Source organism: Acomys russatus, chromosome 4 (assembly GCF_903995435.1).
Source record: "Acomys russatus chromosome 4, mAcoRus1.1, whole genome shotgun sequence".
Lineage (NCBI taxonomy): Eukaryota > Metazoa > Chordata > Mammalia > Rodentia > Muridae > Acomys > Acomys russatus.
The window spans coordinates 6,066,324-6,083,330 of record NC_067140.1 but is presented as its reverse complement, the minus strand read 5'-3'; the positions used below and the strand labels follow the sequence as shown (position 1 = coordinate 6,083,330).

General features: G+C 53.0%; 1 protein-coding gene across 3 annotated transcripts in view; it reads right to left on the bottom strand.

The window, feature by feature from the left end:
• Dlgap4 (DLG associated protein 4) overlaps positions 1 to 6,939 on the bottom strand; it is a 103,965-nt gene extending 97,026 nt beyond the window's left edge. For all 3 annotated transcript variants that reach the window (XM_051143649.1, XM_051143648.1, XM_051143650.1), the window contains exon 1: positions 6,758 to 6,939. The gene's annotated coding sequence lies outside the window, so the exon portion shown is untranslated. The remainder of the gene's footprint in view (positions 1 to 6,757) is intronic.
• Between the last annotated feature and the right edge of the window lie 10,068 nt (positions 6,940 to 17,007).

The window sequence follows — 17,007 nt, the reverse complement described above, 5'->3', positions numbered from 1 at the left end:
ATATATAAGTAAGTACCCTGTTCCTCCCTTGGTCCTAAGATCCAGATAAGACTCTAAATCCAGGCATCCTGCCACAATGCACCATTTTTATTTGTCTCTTTTCAGGACAGGGTCTCACTATGTAGCTCTTGCTGTCCTGGAACGCACTATGTAGAGCAGGCTGGCCTTGAACTCACAGACATCAACGCACCATTTTTACAAGCTACACTTATTTATGTATGTGTGCGCATACTGTGTGTGTGTGTGTGTGTGTGTGTGTGTGTGTGTGTGTGTGTGTTAGTGTAGAGATCAAAGGACGATTTGTCTCTGTGTACCATGTGTGTCCTGAGGATTGAATTCAGGTGGTCAGTCTCGGTGGAAAGCGCCTTTACCCACTTAGCCATTTTGACATGCTTAACTTATTTTTTTTTTCCTACTCTCCTGTTATTCCCTCAACAACGAGCCACGGACATGTTTCCATGTCAACAAGGACAGATCTACAATGCTGTTTCCACGGTACAGAGGGTGCTGTCGGCTGCTGGACGGGATTTATTTAACCATCTCTCAGAGACAGATAATTGGGTAGTTTCTAATTTATCACCATCATCAAGGGAGGCTGCAGGAGAAATAAGTGCCTATGCTTGCATGTGTCGGATTCCTCACGACAGAGAGCCCGCGGTGCTCAAACTTTGGCTTCGTGAGCTGAAATTTCTCAGCTTGAGATCTAAGATTCTGTGTAGCCAGAAGGCACTGCCTGTCTTCCCAAGTAGGTTTAGTGGCATCTCCAGGGCCAACATGTCCCCAATGGCAGTCTCTTTGGGAACAGCGTTCACTGGGTGGGTGGGTGGGGGGCAAGTCAGTAGGTCAAGGGGAGTGGCCAAGGCTTAGGGTAGGTGGGGATGCTGCTGATCTGGGGTTTTGCTGGTCCTGTCCATGGCGATAGCTGTCCTCCCTGGACCTCATCTCTGTGACCAAGGGAAGAGGCAACTTGACACTGGCAGGATGTGACAAGTACATAGTGGCTATGGCTCTGAACCCCTGCAACACCACCCTGGTATTATTCTAACCCAGTCCAGGTCTCAACATTCTCTGATGCTATTTATTTCTTTATTGTGCAAAAACAAAACAAAACAAAAACAAACAAACAAACAAAACCAGTCCCAGAGAAGGTGAGTGACTTGCCCAAGGTCACACAGCCAAGAAGGAATAGAGATGAGGCGCAGTCAGATCTGATTTCCCAATCCCTCAGGTCCACATGGACCAGGGGACGCGCTGCAAACAGCTTCTAGAAACTCACAGGTCTGATGAAAATGGCCCCATGTTACCCATGCTGCCTTATAACCTATTTTTAAAAAACGACAACCTCAGAGTCCTACAGAATATGGCATTTAAAGATGTTTATATTGTTTTAATGACTCTTTGACAATAAGACAGTCTGACTCCTGGCAGCACCCAGCCTACCTCAGGGATGACGATGAGCATCAGTGAACCTCCTTATAGAGTTGGATTCAAATGCGGCAAACCAGCCACTGGGCAAAACGTCCTCATTTCGACCACTGACAGAACTCTGCCTAAAACTTGGCAAGCTTGGATGCAGGCAGAGTTGGATGACAGCCAGACTCTGCCAAGACAGAGTAAGCAAGTCCTCAATAGTTCCTGCCTCACAAATATGTCTGTCAGATATACTGGGCCAGAAGGCTGAAGATGATGCTCCAACGTTTTAGAGAGCTATGGGTGACTCTCCAGGCAGCAAACTGCCTCTGTCATTTTTATTTTTAATATGGAAGCTGCTAACCTGCACTTCATGTTTACTCAGGTGATTGATTTTGCTTCTTCTCAAGTCTCTGATGGGGTTGAAGACCAAATAGTTTAGTTTCACAATTAAACTTGGTTGTGGGGGGGGAGGGTTAGGATGTTTTGGGGTCTAGATAGATGTTTTAGGTTGATAGACATGAGATATGGTAGATACTGAGTTACATTCAGAATTTTAGACTCACGGAGATAAGGAAACGTTTTCTTCAAGGCTGCCAAATACCAACATCCAAAACACTTTGAACGTAGCATGAATGTAATTCCTGATTGTTCTGTGGCTCTTCTTGCTGTATGTAGTTTATTTTATATATGTGTAGTAATATAAATTTATATGTAAAAATAAACAATTAATTAAAACAACAACCAAAAAAAAAAAAAAAAACAACTCAATTCCACACTATGAAGTTCTTTCTGCAACAGTATATTTAGATCCTGGCCCCGTTTTTAACAGCCACAGCAGGCGCCACTGTACAGCTGCAGCAAGAACATTTAACTTGTCCCCTGGTGATGGACAAGGAAGGGGCTTGTTCCCAAATGCCCTGCTACTACCAACAACAGTTCCAGGTGCCCCCCAGCAGGGCTGACCTGTGCCCTGTCACGCAGTCCTGTGTCACAGTGTAGCCCTGAGCTGTTCTCTCCTTTACTGTAGTGATCCAGGCTCCCCGCCCTCTATTTATGTGGGTGGTTGTGTAACGGGAGGCCTTCCCCAAGCCTGGGCACTGTGGGAAGGGTATGGACGTGTGTGACTGTTCTCAATAAACCTCCTCGGAACGTATGGATGCCTCTGGGGCTGGTGCCCAGGGAGAACAGGCTGCCAGCCTCAGGCCTTGCAGAGCCTCCTGCATGCCATGTCCTAGAGCTGTCCCCAGCACCAGCTGGACCTGCTGCTCTGCCTGAGTGTGAGTCCGGACACGCGCAGTTCAAGCTCTGCCAGGGTCTTCGGCACGAGGCCCAGCTTGTTTATACACAGGAGGGGAGTGTCACTGTCACCCCACCATCAAAGCCCAGGCAGCCCCAAACTAGCCGCTTCTCCTCTCCAGACTTCGGCAACAGTGATGAGTCCATAGGGTTGTTCTGCGCGTGCAGTACAGGGTAATAGGTTCAGTACACAGTACCCCTCTTGAAGGTTGAATATCAGATAGCCTTCCTGCATCTCAGATATTTACAATTTGTAACTGTAGCAAAATTACAGTTATGAAGTAGCAACAAGAGTAATTTTATGGTTGGGGTGGTGGCCACCATAGCATGAGGAACTGTATTAAGGGGTCCCAGCATTAGGAAGGCTGAGGACCACTGGGTCAGATGACGGGTCTGAGCTTGCCTCCTCTGGATGACCTCTTTGTACCTTGGATGAGCTAAGTCCTCCTCAGCCCTTCCCCAGCTGCCTCTTACAATGTCTTCCTCCTAATCTGGAGTTTTTGTTAAATGACCAAATGCTCCGCTCCGGGCCTTACCAGGGTCCTAGCGCTCCCCACTGCCCGTGACCACACACACGTGCCCTAGTTCCCACACCTCAATCATGCAAGAGGCACAGACACGGTGGAGACAGACAGCCTCTGAGCCCTCACTGCACTGCAGGCTTGACTGACCCGTCTGAGCCCTCACTGCACTGCAGGCTTGACTGACTCGTCTGAGCCCTCACTGCACTGCAGGCTTAACTGGCTCATCTGAGCCCTCACTGCACTGCAGGTTTGATTGACTCGTCTGAGCCCTCACTGCACTGCAGGTTTGATTGACTCGTCTGAGCCCTCACTGCACTGCAGGCTTGACTGGCTCATCTGAGCCCTCACTGCACTGCAGGCTTGACTGACCCGTCTGAGCCCTCACTGCACTGCAAGCTTGACTGACTCGTCTGAGCCCTCACTGCACTGCAGGCTTAACTGGCTCATCTGAGCCCTCACTGCACTGCAGGTTTGATTGACTCGTCTGAGCCCTCACTGCACTGCAGGCTTGACTGACCCGTCTGAGCCCTCACTGCACTGCAGGCTTGACTGGCCCGTCTGAGCCCTCACTGCACTGCAGGCTTGACTGGCCCGTCTGAGCCCTCACTGCACTGCAGGCTTGACTGGCCCGTCTGAGCCCTCACTGCACTGCAGGCTTGACTGGCCCGTCTGAGCCCTCACTGCACTGCAGGCTTGACTGGCCCGTCTGAGCCCTCACTGCACTGCAGGCTTGACTGGCCCGTCTGAGCCCTCACTGCACTGCAGGCTTGACTGGCCCGTCTGGTTTCTCGCCCTACCTCTAAGTGTATGCCAAGCAGCTTTACCTTTAAGCCTCGCTTGCCCCTTCTGTACAATGAGTAAAATAAGAAAACCTGTAAAGATTATATGTGATAAAAAAGGCTAAATGCTAGGCTGGAGTGTAGCTTGGTGGTAGAGTGCCTGCCTAGCATGTACACGCTCCCAGATCCCATCCCAGCAAAATTAAATAAATAAGACAGGTGGGAAGGCATGTAATTGTAATCCCAGATCCTAGGAGGCAGAGGCAGGCGGATCTCTGAGTTTGAGGCTGGTCTGGTCTACACAGTGAGTTCCAGGTCAGCCAGGACTACATAGAGAGGCCCTGTCTCAAAATAAGTAAATAAATTACACACACACACACACACACACACACACACACACACACACACACAAACACACACACACACACCTATTAAAAAACAGAGAGGAAACTCAGTCATAAAGAGCTTGATACTAGGTGCCACTAAATGGTAGCTGTTATTTTCTTTCTTTCTTTTCCCGAGACAGAGTCTCCCTGTGTTAGTGTTGGCTGTCCTGGACTTGCTTTGTAGACCAGGTTGGCCTCAAACTCTCAGCAATCCGCCTGCCTCTGCCTCCTCAGTGCTGGGATTAAAGGCATGTACCACCACTGCCCGGCTTGGTAGCTGTTATTGTTAGAGCTACATTTTTTTTTTTTTTTTTTTGTCACTTTACTGCAACATATACTACCACAAGGAACAAAAGACAAAAAGCTGCATGTGCTAAGTGACCAGAGGCCGAGCCTGTGCCCCCTACCCCCAGGTTGGCCAACAGGGCTCTGCTGCCCTACAAGCCCCTTGTGTCCTCCAGCCCCCAAATCCTCTTTGACACAGACAGGCGATCTTTCCCCAGACTTTTCTAGTGCTGCTACTATTGTCAGTAAATGGGCGAGACTCAACCAATCCATCGATCAGCTCCTGGCTGGCTCCCTGACCCCGATTCCCTGGGGACCCTGTCCTCCCAGCGGCCTCTGCCCAGGCACAGAGGCTCCCTCATGGTTTCCCGGTTCCTTAAATAACCAGCTTGTTAGCGAAGTCACAGCAGTAACACCTCCCTCGCGCCACCCCGGCCTCCATCTCTCCACCACGTGATCCTGACGGCTGCTTTCTGTGAGTGCCAAGGAATCCCTTTGCCGTCGTCATCACTGGGCCACACACAAGGGGGCTGTGAGCAGTGGCAGCTGTGTGTGCCTCCAGAATCTGCCCCAGGGCAGAGGAGGCCTCAGAGCGGTGCTCCTCAGCAGGAGGGGCTGAGCCCTCTGCGAGCCAAAGGACAGGGAGATGAGCTGAGATGCTGAAGAGTACCAAGCAGTCACTGCAAATGCCAGGCATGAAGTAACTCCTCAAGAAATACCCACTGTCACAGGCTGGCTCCAAGATACACACTGTCCTCGGGGAGACCTGGGGTTGCCTTGGGTAAACCCAGCATGTTTGCTATAGGCTGATCCCACAGGCAGGCACTTCTTGCTCTCACACCACTGTGTCCTTATCACTTCAGTGGCGACAATTCAGCCAAATGCAACAGCCATCTCTGGTTGCTAGAGCAGACCAGGGCCAAGCAGGGAAAACACAGCTGGGCGGGGGGCGGGAGGGGGGTAAGGGGGGCTAATTAATGGGGTCCTTTTCTTTTCACAGTTATTAACAATAAGGCTGGCACCGCACAAATGTGCAGCGTCTGGTTCTCAAAGACACGCTTCCACGTCTATTATTGACAGCGAACTTCACGGGTTTTTACGTTATCCTCCGCATTTGCATATTAATTATGCATATTTACCAGTCTTTCCCCTTCTTAGAACCATCTCATCGAGGAGGCCCGCAGCTGTTGGCAGGTGGGAGAGTTGGAAGCAAGGGGGCTGGCACCATGCTGAGGGCCACTGTAGCAGCTCTCCAGGACCCAAAAGGCTGATAGATAGGTTCCCGGGTCCTGCTAGAAGCTGGTGAAAGGTCACGAGGGATTCCCACTCCCTACTCCTCTCCCGCCCCTGACCCCCCCCCCCCCCCCCCACCCCTCCCTTCCTTGACGCTAGCCCCTGGTAAGCAGAGACCACTCACTCAATAAGGCAGCTCTTCAACCCAGCGTCCCATACTGTAGGCTAAATGGTGGCTGGGCCACCGGGTTTCCTCGCTTGTGAAAACAGACATGTAGTACCAACAGAACCTGGGGTGGGTCAGGGGAGACCATGTGAGAACACGGACATGACCGAGCTAGGTGCTGTGCTTGGCACCGTGTGGTCCTGAGGTGGCTGTCCCTGCTCTGTGGGGAAGGATGACACAGTGAGTGTGGAGGGACAGTCCCAAGGACCTCATTGTGTGAGCTTAGGCAGGTGGAACATCATGAGGAAGAATGCCTTCTCGAGGGCCCTGTCCTGCCACACCAGCAGCAAGACCCCCTGGTCCCCCTCCTCCTCCAGGGTCTGTGCTCAAAGGCCCACCCCAGCCCTGGGTGCGGCATCTGAAATGTGTAGAGCTGGGTTTGCTGTCCGTCCCCAGCAAGGGCTTTCCCTCACGGACGCACGTGCCCACCTCCAGAGTTGTCAGGAGGATGGGGTACACCCAGCTGGTTAAACTGTAATTGTGCCCAGACAGGAACACTCTTGTGGAGGTCCCTCTGGCAGCTTGTGAGTGCTGGCACAGTGGGAGGGCTGGGCATTTCCCAGCGGTGGCAAGCACCATGGTGAGTGAGATGCCCAGGCCTGTGGCTGTACTTACCAACCAGGGAGCTACGTGCACAGGAAAAATGGTAGCCGGCAAGTATGCTGCAGATGACACCTCAGAAGTGGGGGTGGGGCCGAGGACTGCCACACACATCCCTCCAGCACTCCATCAGAGGCATGAGCTGGGCCCTGGTCACACAGGGGGGCCTCTAGGCTCCAGGCAGAGGGCTGCAGGGTGCCTGCAGGACACAGGAGGGACACTGATTAGCCAGAAACGAGCACCTTGAGACCTTCAGACCAGCCCTAGGGAGGGGGCAAGTCGCACAGTTGTCATAGAAACCCAAGTGTTTGTGTAACACTGTATTTTCCAGAGAACCCTGGCACCCCAGCTCATGGGAGGCCCACGTTGTTTTTAGAGGTAGATTTGCATGTCATGCATATTTACAATGCCTTTCCCACCACCCACAGAATCCCCACAGCAGCCAGCAGTGGGGACACTGCTGCCTCTGCCCTGCCGCTCTGGAGTCCTTCCTCAGCTTGCTCCTCCCTCTTGCTCCTGCCCCCTTTCCCACATCATCAGGGAGGTTAGGAAAGGGGTCAAAGTCACCTCACTGTGAGTTCAAATCTCAGCTTGGCCCCTTGCTCATTGAGGGGACAATGGACAGGTTGTTCCCTCTTTCTGGCCTCATTTTTCTTCTTCTTAAGAGTACTCTCCTGAGAGCTGCTGGGAGGTCTCGGAAGACAATGGAGGTACAAGGTACTGCTTTGGGAAAAACCCTCTCCTGTCCCAGCAGCCTGAATTCCTCTGTAGGAGAGTAGAGCGATGCCAGGCATCTCCAACCGGCTTGCCTGAGCAGTGTTTGTCCCCCTGAGCACCCTCTGGCTGGATGTCGGTCAATAGGAAGCAGGCCCTCCACTGCACACCTACCCAGGAGGCAGCTAGCTGACCCGGAAACCTCGGAGGACGTGCCTTTGCCCTCCCATTCTATAGGTCACAGAACTGAGACCGAGAGACCAAGGTAACATTGGCATGAGGGCCAGAATCTGAGCAGCTACACTGGGCTTTGAATTTTTATTTCTAGTTTTGCCTTTTGTATATTTTCTTTTTTATATCTATAGTTTATTAATTTATTCTGGGCTTTGAATTTTAGTCCCTCCACCGAGTCCTGGGAGGAGACACAGGGACCAACCAGCTCATCACAAGAAGAAGCAGGAAGGGCAAGCTGAGCCCAAGGATGCCCTCCCAAACTCCCCCACAGTCTGCCCAGAAACAGCACCTTCCACGTATCGGCCCCCACAGTGCCACATGTGTCACAGACTTTATTCCCTCCTTTTCAAAGTAAGAAACTGAGGCACACGGCACAGCAGGGCAGGAGCAAGAGTCCTAATGTGGGTGTCTACAAACCTCCTTAGAACCCTGACACTCCTTAGATGTGGAGCACACACTGATCACCAATGAGGCCCGGGCAATATCTCTAGTCCGGACCTCTGGACTACGCAGCCCACCTCCCTCCCCGAAGAAGAGCATCCGCAGCCAAGAAACACGAGCAGGACCAGCAAGGGTTTGGATAGCCAGAAAGGAGACACGAGAACTTTCTCAATGAAAGGACACATACTCAGAAGTGTGCATGGAAGACCTCAGGTGCATCGCGGGATGTGAAAACTCACAGCACACTCAATGCTCCCGCTGGGGAAGGTGCCATTCCCACCCGGTTATCACTGGGAGCCAGATTCCCCCAGCCTTATGGCTGATGGAAGAGGTGGCAGCAGAGGGAGGCATCCTGACCTGGAAGGCTCTGTGCCCCCAAGCTTGCCTACTGAGGGAGGGCTGAAAGGTCCCGCATTTCCTCTTCTCTATGATAGGTAACAGGCCCTAGGCCCCTGCTGGCTGTGACACTGTTTCGTCTTGGACTCCAACACAGATGATGGACACACAACGCAAAGACAAAGAAGTCCCACACAAAAGGCCTCACGTTGCCCAGCGCCAGGGACATAGACTGTTCGTCAGAGGAAGCTTGGTATAGATGGGAGGCAGAGTCCAGGCTGCCAAGGGCTCTGGCAGGAACAAGAGGGGCTGGAGGTGGCAGAAGCACTTTCTGGGGCAATGGAGAGGTTCTAAGATGGACTGTGGTGACCGGCAGACACGCAGTTCTGTGTGTGAGCTAAAAGGACTGAATGGGACACTTGCTAACACTCAATCGTGTGGCACATGAGTGATGGCTCAGTAACTCTATTAAAACCATCCTGATCCTTTGAAAATAAGACAACAGAACTTGCTGGAGGCCATCCAGAATCTAGGAGCCCGTGACCTCCTTGGGGAAAACCCACAAGGTACCCCCAAGAAGCCTCTATCCCAGAGATCTGTGTGTTGCCGGGAAGCCACCAGACCCCTAGCTGGTTGGGTTCTCACTGGCCCCAGGACTTCTTGGATGCCAACAGAGTAAAGCGTGCTCATCTCATCCACTGGTGCCAGCACTCAGCATGGCACTTGGCACCTAGTAGGCCCTTAATAATTGAATGTTGAACCAGAATTAAAAACCCTAGTGTACACTCCCTGGGGCTCCACTCCCTTCTAATCCTGAGATGGCCATGTACCTGCAGTGAGTCTCAATTACTACACCCCCACCCCACCCCCAAGGAGCCAGGGATTAGCAGGAATACTGGCTCCTCCCACAGCTGTCTGTCTCCACAGAACCCAGTCTTTCCAGCCACTGATGGCCAGATTCCCGTGTCATTCTTTTTTTTTTAAATATTTATTTATTTATTATGTATGCAGCGCTCTGCCTGCATGTACACCTGCAGGCCAGAAGAGGGCGCTAGATCTCGTTATAGATTGGTTGTGAGCCACCATGTGGTTGCTGGGAATTGAACACAGGTCCTCTGGATGAACAGTCAGTGCTCTTAACCACTGAGCCATCTCTCCAGCCCCTCTGATGTTCATTCTTGATACCTTTCCCTTCCCACATCCAGGCTGAGCTATGCACTGGACCCACAGCCATGCGTCAGGAAGCCGCAATGCCACACCTGCCCTTCATCCACTGCTGCGTGTGTGCTCAGTAACCTCCAGCTCTTGCCTGGACTGTCCATGCTGGCTCTGGTCTTTTCTCTTCTTTTTATACTCTTCCTCCCAGCACAGAAGCCAGAGCTGTCAGGTTAGAACTGAAGTCGGATCTTAACCCGACTCGGCTCTAAGACCTCCAGTACTTCACCTCAAGTACCAGCAGACAACCCTTCAGCCACCACAGGCAGCCAACTGCATCACCTCAGTCCAAGCCTCCATTCGCCACTTGCTCCCTCTGCTCCAGGCCCACTGGCCTTCACGCTCTTGTCAGACACGCCAGGCGTGTGCTTGCCTCAGGGCCTTCACCTGTGCTCTTCCTCTGCCTGGCTCATCGGTGGCCCAGATGTTCTCAAGCCTTATTCTCTCACTTTCTTCACAACCTTTCTTTTCTTTCTTTTCTTTTTTCTTTTTTGGTTTCTCGAGACAGGGCTTCTCTGTGTATCCTTGGCTGTTCTGGACTCGCTTTGTAAATCAGGCTGGCCTCGAACTCATAGTGATCCACCTGCCTCTGCTGGGACTAAAGGCGTGCACCCCACGCCCGCTTTTCACAACCTTTCTAGCACTGACTGCTTGAATCGATGAGTGGTCCAGCCAGGCCTCCGTACACACTGGCCAACAGCAGGCGCTAAAGCCCCACGGTGAGAGTTTGTAACTAAAGGGCAGAGGCCTCAACGTAAAACTCTGCACTCAGTTATGAAGTGGAGCGAGCAGCCCTGAGCAAGGGTCTTCATCTTTTTTTTTTTTGCTTTGACAAAGGGTCTCACTGTGTGACTGAGTGGCCTGGAACTTGCCATGTAGACCAGGCTGGCCTTGGAACTCCAAAATATTGGCTTATGTCTGGCTCCCTAGTGTGGGCTTAAAGGTGTGGCTTGCCCAGTCTTCTGGGCCAATTTCTTAACCTCTCTGGCCCAGTTACTGATATCTAAGATGAGGGTGGCTCAAAGTCCCCACACAGGCTCAGGAAAATGCAGGATGCTGTTAGTCCCTGGCCATTCCCTTGGATGTCCCTAGCATCCAAGCTTTAGTGTCCAAGCTTGGGCCTTGCCATTCTCTGCAGTGTCATTACCAGATAGGACGCTGGCCCCTCCCACAAGGTGCCCCACCCCCGCCCCAAGTCAGAGCTGTGAGAGTTCCCTGGGCCAGACACACAGCGCAGCATTTAGCAAAGATTTCCAATGGTGAGTGGATTTTTACTGACCTGTTGACAAGTTTCTTCTGCTTCCCCCTCACAGGCCCGACATTTCTCTCCGGCCCACCTTGCCCCTCACAGGTCCTGTGGCAATGGTGGGCTGTCCTGTGCCCATCTCACACGCTTTGTGAATAACGTCCTGAGCCGATAATTCGCAGACTCTAACATCTCCTGTCATCCTCTAACCTGGTCACCTTCCTGGGATGCCACCATGCGACCAGGGGCTCTTCTGTCCCTTCTTCTTCTTGAAGACTCTTGAACACCTCTCACGTGACCCTGATCCCTAGAGCAATCTCGCAGGTCCACCACCTCTGCACCAAGCGCTGTGACCTCCATGGCTCCACTGCCTCCCTGCACCCACTTCTGTACAAGGATCCTTTCAAGACTTGAGTGGCATTGAGGCTGGTACCACAGCTGGGTGGTCAACTCCGCAGCAGTTCTAGGTCACAGGGTATAGGGCCTTCTGACAGGACTTGGCCAGGACGCCTCCAAAGCTGTTGGCTATGCCATCCCGTTCATTAAAGTAGTGTTTGTTGTCCAAAAATTCAATTTGCAAAACAGATTTACACAGGAGCTTTTAGCTCAATAAACTTGAAACAGGAAAGTGGTTTCTAAAAGCAGTACAGACAGGCGGGCCCTCCTGCCCCAGGCTCTCCTCTGCTGGCCTGGCCTGCCTCTCCACAAGAGGCTTCCTCAGTCCCCAGGCCCTCTCACTCAATGCCAAGGCAGTGAGTGACCTGCTGGCCTGCACGACACAGGGACATGCACACTGACCTCCCAAGTCTCCTCCTCAACCCAAACGCTAAGCTCTTTGGCCTGTTGCACAAAGCCACTCTCCTGGCTGCCTTCCTAGCCTTGCCTCAGGCTCCTAGGTCATATCCGAATACCCAAATGGGCCCCACCCCCTACCTGCAGTCCACTCTTCCCATGATGCCGCCAATCAATGGAGTCCCTGTAGCAGAAATATGGGTGCCACCCCAACTTCCTTCCTGCGCATTCCTGCCTCTGCCCCCAAGCCTCCCACTATCCCTCTCCCACTGTCATCTCCCTCAGAGCTCTGGAACACGCCACCTGGCCACCATTCACCACCAAACTACCTGCCCCTAGTCTACCAGCCCATACCAGCTTCCTCTAGCTACTCACAGACAACCCTCAAGGCCACCACTAATAACTAAAACCTCAGCCGGGCGTGGTGGCGCTAGCCTTTAATCCCAGCACTCGAGAGGCAGAGGCCAGCCTGGTCTACAAAGCAAATCCAGGACAGCCAGGGATACAGAGAGAAACCCTGTCTCAAAACAAAAACAACAACAACAACAACAACAAAAACCCAACCAACCAACCAAATAATAATTAAAACCTCTTGCACTGGACGTAACAGTATGAAAACTGACATGGAGCCCACACCTGGTCTCATGATTCTCACTCAAGAACTGAGCTGGGATGAAGGGAACCCGTGAGGCCACAGACCAGACGAGGCGCAGACATAAGGAGACCTGTGTATGGTGCAGGGTGGAGGTGGAACTTGACCACGCAGAGGTCAGGATGGAAAGGTCCACTGTGGCTGACTCCAAAGCTACTGGGAGGATCGAGTGAGTCTTGGGACCTTCTGGAGCCACACACCCTGTGGTCAGATTCCAGCCCCACCTGGTAGCCACTGACCTTGGAGGGCTGACCTTACGTGAGGTCTGGTGTGAGAGCCACGGGAGTCACGCACACCCAGTCACTCAGCACAGTGGCTGCTCTGTCCTCTTCTTCCAGGGGAGACATCCCAAGGCCCCCAGTGTACTCCCGAGTCTCAGAGAGTCCTGAGCTCTGGGCACACCACGCTTCGTCCTGCTCACACATCTGAGATAGAGCTCCGCTCAGGAGTAGGCAGAGTAGGAATTAATAACAATAACTACTAATAAAGTAGAGTTATAACAATATGCCATAATAAAAGGTATATGCAAATGTACTCTCTCCCGCTCTCAAACTATCTTATTGTACTGAAGGTCTTGACAGCCTCAGCACACAATTGGCGTGGCCAGTATGGCTATGAAGAACTGTGGACACCCACCAGTCAGCTGGCAGGCAGTGGAAGGCTTTGCCCAGAGGAGGTGCCACTGAGCCGCTGCTGCTAACCCCAAGCTCAGTGGCTGGTGGTGCAGGATTCAGTGGGCTGGCCCGAGCCCAGACTGGGCAGAGAGGCCAGCTCCAACTCTAAACTGTCCTTACTCTTCCTTGCCTCCTGCTCTGAGCCAGTCTTACCCCCTGGCCATGGCCTCAGACCTAACTCCCTCACCCCTACCTACCACCACTCCTGATCTGGAGAAGCAGAGGCAGTTTCTGCAAGCTGAATCTGGGAGTTGGAGCCAGGCAGGGAGGTTCCCCTCTGAGCGCCTGATGTAGACACTTGTCATCTCTCACAGCTGCAGAGCAAGGCCTGTCGGGCAGTCACAGCAGATCCTGACACATGTCACCGTTCCTGAGGCCCCTGTTTCCTCCGTTACCCTCACAGCTCTGCAGGCTGCTGGTCACCCATTTTGCAGTGGAGGGCACTGCATGGCCTCAGGTTGCATGGTAAGTGACTGCCTCAGCAGGAGCAAACTCTGGTGAGTCACACTTGGGCCCCAGGCCTCTCCCCAGAATTAGAAATGGCCCCCATGATTAAATTCCCACATCCCATCGATACACATTTTCCAAGTGTAGAGGACATTGTGTGTGACATAGATGCACTAGGGCTTGAAGAACTGAACCTATCAAGTCTGATAGCTGCACATGGCTTATGCCGCTCTCCTGCTGGCTAGGGACCAGGTGGCCTTTGGCATCACAGCCTCGGACCCCATTTCCAGGGTAAGCACACTGTCACTTTGCTAGAAAGCCAAGCCCTGAACCACTGGCTGGCTTTCAAACTCAAGGCTATGCCACGCCCTCCACTTAGCTGCTTGTCTACAGCTCAAGGTCACTCAAGAAACAGCTGGCAGCCTCCTGCTTTGGGCCAGATGTGGACAAGAGCCAGGCATGCTTGTCTTTGTTCTCACAGAGCGGTGGGGGTGCGCCTTCCACTTACGTTCAAGACCAGTGCACGGTCTGAAGGATGCAGGGGAGGCTGCGGAGAGCAGGGTGACTGCTCGGGTGTCATGGCCCCTTCACACTTAGCACTTTTACCCATTCTTGTCCATGGCCGTCTCACAGCCACCCCACCCCACCCCCCTTTGAAGCCTCATCCAATTCCTCAGGGCTCTGGCGCAAATACAGAGAACACGGTGCCCTGCACACAAACATTTGGGCTCCTACTCTGTACGTGGCCCCAAACTGGGCCACAATGAGGACAAGATGAGTCAGGCAATGTCCCTGGAACACCCAATCCCATGGGGGTGGCAGATACATAAACAGACATCGCAGTCCACAGTACTGGGTAGAAGCCCAGGGCTGTGGGGGCCAGCAGCCAGCCTTGGGGGGAGTGTTTTGGACATATGGGAAAAGAGGGCTCTTGGCTGGGCCCAGGGGCAGCCACAGGAAGCCACCAGGTAGGCAGGTGGGAAACAAATAGGGCCAATGTTTGCCATGTTTGGGAAACTTCTGCAAAGTGGGGAACCAGCCTGTAGACTCCACAGAAGGAGGGGGACATGGAGAGGGGACAGGCCTGGAAAGACAGGCAGGAACTCAGTCATCTGGACGGTCCCATCCTTGCCAGTTCAGAGACTGGCCTTTTCCCTGGGAGCAGCAAGCACTTTGTCAGTTTCTTGTGGAAAATAAGCACCCCACGGCTCAGTGGGGGGGGGGAGGCCTGGGGTGGTGATGAGCCGGGATGAGTGAAGGTTCTCTATCTGGGGTCTGAGTCAGGAGACACTGGGCTCTAGAAGCCAGTCAAGGGGCTGCGTGGAATGTTCGCCTAGAACGCAGCGTTCTGGGTCCCTTGGATCCACAGCTCTACGGAAGTCAAGCATGGTGGTCTGTGCTCTGACTGTGCTGGCAGCAGGAGGATCACCACTTCAGGGTGACTCTCAACTTCATGCCCAATTCTAGGCAGCCTGAGATACACGAGCTTCAAAAACAAAACGAAAACCAGCTGGGAGGTACAGCTCATGGTCCAGTCAGCGAAGTACCCGCCAAGCAAAGATGAGGCTTGAACCCCTGTGTACAGGCTGGACACAGCAGTGTGTTTCTGTAACCTCTGGGGAGCTTGGGGTGGGGGCGGGAGGGGGGTGGACAGGTGTAAGGTGGATCCCTGGAGCTCACTGGGCAGCTAGCTAGTCTATCCAGTCAGGGAGCAACAGTTCAGTGAGAGACCCCGAGAGTGACTAAGGAAGACACTTTGCATCAACCTCTGGCCCTCTCACACACCTGTGCGCACACAGACACACACTCTTCAAAAAGGGCCACAGGAACCACTCAGACTCAGGCTGTAGTGGGCTACAGGACAAGGATGTGCTTAGGAGCAGCTTCCGGCCCTCGGTTCCAATGAGAAGGGGAGACGGGCCATGGAACCCTGACTTTGAGCTATAACAGGGTCAAGCAAACCTTTCTTTAAGGGCCAATGGCAAATATTTCAGGCCTGTAGGACAAGCAGCCCTCCACCCAAGGCAGACACAGATATCCTCCTCCATGTCTCAGTAATACCATGGTTAGCTTCCCCTGGGATGCCAGAAGCACAGGTCAACAGCATTGTTCATCGCAGCCTCAAGCCCAAAACATCCAACTGCTCCATCCAGGCAGCAGATTAACAAAGCATGGTATATTTACAAAATGGAATAGTACTGAGCACTGAAAAGGGATAAGATCCAATACATGCAAAAGAAAATATAGATGAATGCCAAAACTGTAAGCTGAGTGCAAGAAGCTAGACACATGTCACGACATGTTTCTATTTATATGACCTTTCTAGAAAAGGCAAAATTATAGAGGCAAAGAAACCAGTGGCCTAGAGTGGGAATGGAGACTGGCCGCCAAGAGGCAACTGTGGTGCTGGTTGAATACTGTAAATTTGTGGCATCTTGGGATGAGTTCTTAAGACGTAAGCTGCACTTTTAGGAAGTCCCCGGCAGGGGGTGCCTCCTGGGCACCCTCCAGAGGGTGACGCCATCATGCTCAGGCCAGGAAGAGTAGCAGGCAGGCCTGTGGGCCAACACAGACTCCACTCTGGACATGCTCAGCAGGTAGGATCCTGAATGGAGCTCTCCAGGGAAGGGCCAGGCCAGGACTCAGGGATGCAGAGGACTGGTGTGTCCCCTGGGAAATGCTGGCTTCAGATGCTGGCCAGCCCAGAACTCTGCCCTCCCTACCCTGCTGCTGGCTTCACACGCTGCTCCCCACAGTTGGCAAGGGTCAGTGGGGGGAAGCAGGCTCCTGAGGCAGCCCTTCTAGATGCCACTATATTGCTGGGTGGCCTCATGGTCACAGGGTAAGGGGTCAGCCAGCACAGGACATCCCGCTCTCTACATCTGGTGAGGAATAGACTCCTACGTGGGACGGGAGCACATCTCCATCTTGCTTACGCTATTATTTGGGGGGCCTTTCACTCGGAGGCAGAGACTCACAGCTTTCCCACGAAAACGGCAACTTCAAACTCTGACCATGAAGCCTTTGCAAGAGAAGAGTGCATCTGACTTGTTCTCCACAGCTCACGGTAAGTACGCAGTACACACCCACTGAACAAATGGCAGGTGATCCTACTGGCCACGCTCAGTACCCCTTCCCTGTCTGGCCCATCTGCCCAACTTCTCTCACAGCCAGTCTGCAGACCGTTGGTTTATCCTCTTTCCTACAGCAGCCACCCTCCTCACCCAGCACCACCGCCGAGCTTCATGCAGGCAGCAAGCCAGGGCCCTGCCTCTCCCGACGGCCTTGGCCCGGACCGGGAGCAGGCAGTGTTGCCTACAAGCCGCTCAGTCCTCCCAAGCGCCTGTCCCGGTATCCATGAGCGCTGCCCACACATCCGGCTGCCACACAGAGCCCAGTGAGAGCAAGACAGGGTGGCCCAGGCACCCGCTCAGGCAGGACTTGAGAAAAGAAGGACTGGGTTCAGAGGTCACCACACATTATGATCTGAGAGCTGGGATGTCCTCTCAGGCAT